The sequence below is a fragment of the Euphorbia lathyris genome, chromosome 7, assembly GCF_963576675.1.
Source record: "Euphorbia lathyris chromosome 7, ddEupLath1.1, whole genome shotgun sequence".
NCBI lineage: Eukaryota > Viridiplantae > Streptophyta > Magnoliopsida > Malpighiales > Euphorbiaceae > Euphorbia > Euphorbia lathyris.
The window spans coordinates 12942161-12947429 of record NC_088916.1 but is presented as its reverse complement, the minus strand read 5'-3'; the positions used below and the strand labels follow the sequence as shown (position 1 = coordinate 12947429).

The following is a 5269-nucleotide window of genomic DNA, read 5'->3' as shown; positions in this document are numbered from 1 at the left end:
TAAATAAAAATAATAAAATATATAAAAATATTATTAAATTTAATTTTTTAGACTTAATAATTTTATTATTTTAAATATTAAAAAATACTTTTATATATTTTTATTTGTACGTTTCATGAAATCATGTTTTTATTTACAAAAGAGAACACTTTTTGGGTGATAAATTTTGGAGGGAACATATATTTTTATTTCCCCCTATTTATTCTGAAATTTTGGTTTCCAAAGCTTATTCCTGATTGAAAATTTTGGTTTAACCCATACCAACATTATCAACCTAAAATTAACGATTTTCTCTCTCAACAATATGCTCCCTCAACGCCGCTCTAACAATCTGCTCTTTCATCACGCTTAAAACCTTGTCGAGCTTGTTCCGGTCAGTCAGTCTGTGCTGATGAGGCCGTTTCGGTCACTCAATCCCTACTGCCTCCCTCGTCGAGCTACTCTCCATCCTAGCTCCGCTCTTCGATTCTTCATTTTAGGTAAGGGTTTGTTATTTCATCTCCCCCTTTTTTATTGTGTCTTCTAATGTAAATTAATTATAAAATTGAAGACCTAAATCTCTGTAATGTCCTATTTAGGTTGTTTGTCGTTAGCCAAATGAGGTTAAATTTGTGCTTTGTGTTCCGTCATCTAATGGGGTGAAGAAAATTAAATTAAAATCTCACATCGATTGAAATAGGGATGAAGAAGGGGGAAACTGCTGGGTTTTTTTGCCATTAATTTTACTTTATACTACTCTAATTATTTATGTCTTTGGTGATGATACTAAAGTTTGGACAAGTCCTTTTTAATTATATTTCTAATCTATCTAATTTTGTTAGTTTGGTAGTTGTAATTATGGTTAAGGTGCAAAAATACCCCTAGCGTTTTGGGTGAGGAGTAATTTTACTCCTAACGTCTAGAATTACAAAAAAACATGAAATCTTTTTGTTTAGAACGAATTGATATGCAATTGGTGCAAAATAAGTAACAAAAATATCGGTGTTTTATAATAGTGTCTGGAATTTATCCAAATTATCAATGTTAGGGTTAAAATTGCTTTAGGATTCAAACGTAAGGGGTATTTTTGCACCTTAAGCCATGTAATTAAAACTTAACGTAAGGGATCAACCTTTTTTCATCCTAACTTTGTGTCCATGCAATGTCTGATAAGTTGAGTCCCCACTCTGTATTCTTCTTGAAGGTTTGGAGAAATAGGTTCAAGCAACTCATTTCCTATTAGGATCTCTAACATTAAGTTTTTCAATTTGACCTTCCTTTTTCACCGTCTTAGTTAGCACCAATGATATTTACCTTTTCCAATGGGGAGCAAGTTAGCCTTTAGGACAAACCAAAATGGATTATTTTTATAAGAAGGACAACTATTTCCTTATTTTCTAAATTAATTGGTTGTAATTCATAAGATTTTATGAATAATACAAGAACCAAATGCTTAACTTTCAAATTATCATAGTAATAATAGTTGTTGGTATATTTATACATGTGAATAAGGTTATACACATCGTCATTACTTGTGGATACTTTTCATTTGTACAAGTGTAACAATTGATCATTATGTTTCTTACATGAAAAAAAAATATTGTTTGTCTTGTATGATATTCTTTCATTTATTCTATTAGCAATCAAATAAGGACTTGTGTTCTATTTGCTCTCTCATGCTCATGCATACTTCTATATTTCAATCATTATTCTGAAATCCATAGAAAAAGTAAACGTTTAACATGCATGCGTGCACATACATATGTGTTTATATATTTCAAAATACTCCCGCTAAGGTCAGTTGGGATAAAATAAATAATTGTTTTGATGTCTTCTTCTGTTTATAGTTTCAAACCACTCTATGACAGTGTTCACGAGATTGAAACTAAGAAACCCTCAGCTTTCTTTGTGGAGTTTGAATAGGAGCTAAATAACAAGAGTGCTATGTCAGTTTAAGAGATATAATGATCAAAGCAAGGATACCAGAAGCTTGCAGGCATGCACTTCTGCTCGATCTGTGGCTTCTATGTTCATCTACTACATTGCCATGTTGAAGCCTTCGAACCAGATTTCGTCATCTGAAAAAAAAATTCAGCATCAAAGGCATCAAGGTACGATCTCCTTTGATTTGTGTATTTTTCACTTTTCCTCTTGTAGTGTATTTTTTTGGTTTCATGGTGTTATCAATAAGGGATAAGGTGAAAATTTGCTCCTAATATTTTTGGGGAAGATCACATTTACCCCTGAAGTATGAAATAGCAAAATTTTAGGTTTATGGTTTTCCTAAAGGTGCAATTTTAGACCTCTTGGATGGAAAACTTAAACACCGTTAATTACACTCCATCCTTCTTAATTACACTGAATAAATAATTGAAATGCCAAGTTCCTAATCTTTTTTATTTTTATAAGTAAATCTTTTGATCTTTCAATTTGACACGTTGACTTCTCAATCAACAATTTAAGATATGTGTTCATCTGGAGGCATGCAGTACTTAGAAAATTGAAAGAACATTCAGCTCGGAGCATTTTCTGATTCCTATGTAGAGTAACTCATAATAATGATAATAAACCAATTTTCTATGTAATAATGTTTTAAGACACGTGCAACACATCTTCCGAATGCAGCTTACTATTTTTTTGTGACCGAGTAATTATGTGATTTCATTTTAAGCAAGTTGAGGAAACTATCAGAACATATTAAACAATTTGATGGGCTATCACAATATTGAAATTTCAGGGCGCCAACCAAGCTTCTGGAACAAGTTCAGGGACAGATGATGTACTTAGCCTACATTTTTAGTTTTTTTTAATCGAATGACAATGTTAAATTCTATTATTCATATATTGACCTATTGTGGTTGTGATTAAGGATATTGTTATGCTATTATTTAAATTAAAATATTTTTTTGTGTTAAGCTAAAGAATGTGTTGTAAATATTAAGGTGTTATATCAAAAAGTGTTGTTACGAATATCATATGTTGCATAAAAATGTGTTGCAATTGAATACAAAAGAGTTGTTTGGAACAAAAATATTGCAATATAAAGTGTTACAATAGTGTACGAAAGAGTTGCTCCGAAGAAAATGTGTTTCATAAAACAGTGTTGCAATAATGTACAAAAGTGTTTCTTTTATATTTCTTTAACAATAGTGTTACAACTTTCAAGATAACTAGCTTTGTACCCGTGCTATGCACAGAATCTATAAAAATTTTATAAAAAATTATCAATATTTTTAATTACACAACATTATTAAAAGATGATTGTATCATTGTGTCATATCGATGTATCAATTTATGTTAGTAAGAACTTTAGTTGTTCCATTTAAAGAGTAAAATTCTAATGTTTTGTTCGTGGAACTAAATTAACTATTCTCAATAACATTGAAAATATTTGATACATTATTGGTTATTAAATTTTACAACAGATAATTAAATAAGATAACATAATTCTTACATCAATTTTTTAATACTAATTTCTTTTCTATAATATAATCATATGGAAAAGATATGTTTCACTATTAGAATGTATATAATCGATCAAAACAAGTTTACAATTGTTTATAATATTAGCAAATATGTTACAAAATTCAATTGGATATTAAATTCAAATTGTTTAAAATTTATTGGAATTCAAATTAATTAATTTAAAATAGATATATCATTTTAAGATTAATTAGTTAATTTAATATTTTATCTTAAATTTAAATAGCAAATAATTAAAAATTTAAGCTTAGGAGGTAAGACATTCACTTAATATATAGGATGTTAAATGCTAAATTATAAAAAAAGATAAGGTACCAAAATAGGTTTGTGGTTTTTGGAGAAGTATTAATTTAGGCTCCACTTACAAAGTAGCACCAATATATACATAACGTTTAAAAAAAATGTACCAATTTAGGTCTCGATAACGAATTGGACAAGTTATTGATATTACTCCGTTAAGTTCTGATTTCTTCCTCCACGTACAATTAACAGAACTTAACGGAATAATATCAATGACGTGTCTCATTCAGTTATCAAGGCCTAAATTGGTACCCTCTTTTAAACGTTAGGCATATATTTGATACTATTTTGTACGTGAAACCTAAATTGATACTTCTCCAAAAACCATAAGCCTATTTTGGTACGTTATCCCCATAGTTTTAAAAGGCGAAAGGCGAGTCAAGTCGACAAGGGCAAAATAGCGTCTTGAGGCGAGGCGACGGCCTCTCGCACGTGAGGCGACAAAAAATTAGAAAATCAAATGCAATTAAATTAACTCAATAAAAACTAGTAGTACTTAAAGATAGTTTAATTTTTAAACTTGTAAACCAAAATAACTTAAATCTAATAATAGAGTGCTAATTCTTAAATCAAAATAGCATAATATCAAGCATCTTCATCCCCCAAATCCAACTCCTCATCAAGATCTATTACACCTGCAAAATTCAATCAATTGAAAACATCTTAATAACAAAAATGATACACAAGTAATTTATTATAATAAAATTCCACAAAACAGAAAAAAAAAATCAATTCAAAGCATAAATTCAAATCACATCTCAAAGCTAGAATTTCCCTCAAAAATTCGGCAGTATAACAGCACAATTACATGGAAAGAAAGAAAATATAAGAAGAAATAGTGAAGAAGAATTAGAAACCCTAACCCTAAACAGAAAAAGAAAGATGAAATAAAGAGGAAAGGAAATAAAAAACATACCGGTGGTGCTTGATGACCGGCCGCCGGTGAGAGAACCGTTGGAGAAGAATCGGTGGTGTTGTGAAGAGAGAGCCGTTAGAGAAGAGAGAACGTTTCTGTTATGCTTTTAATTGTATCGCTGGCTGTCTTTCTTCTGTCTATTGGTCTTAAAGTCTATTAATTAGGGGTTTTTTGTTTTTTTTTAATAAAAATACTGGTTTATCGTCTGACCTACAAGAGGCGACCGCCTCTCGCCTGAGAGGGTGAGGCGGTCGCCTCTTGCAGGTCCATCGCCTTCCATTCTGGAAGGCGATGAGGTGATCGCCTCTGTCGCCTCTCGCCTGAGGCGACCGAGGCGATCGCCTTTTAAAACTATGGTTATCCCTATAAAAAATGATCACATTCTATTATTTATAGCATTTTATTACATACGTCAAACATGAAGTATCTATATCATTCACTACTTCTTTCTTTTACAATCATTTATTTTTTCAAACATCAGTAAAACTAACCAATAAATAAATCAAACATACATGATATTTCCATTCAAATCCAATTTGTCCATAATTTGCAAAGTTCCCGCTTGAACACTGATTAATCTGCACAAAAGGA

The 5269-nt window shown here is 30.7% G+C and overlaps 1 long non-coding RNA gene across 1 annotated transcript; it reads left to right on the top strand.

Moving 5' to 3' along the window:
• Positions 1-248: 248 nt before the first annotated feature.
• Positions 249-2812, top strand: LOC136234756 (uncharacterized). Its single transcript, XR_010691463.1, has 3 exons — positions 249-479; positions 1827-2090; positions 2717-2812. It is a non-coding gene; the product is annotated as an uncharacterized lncRNA (long non-coding RNA).
• The last annotated feature ends 2457 nt before the right edge of the window (positions 2813-5269 follow it).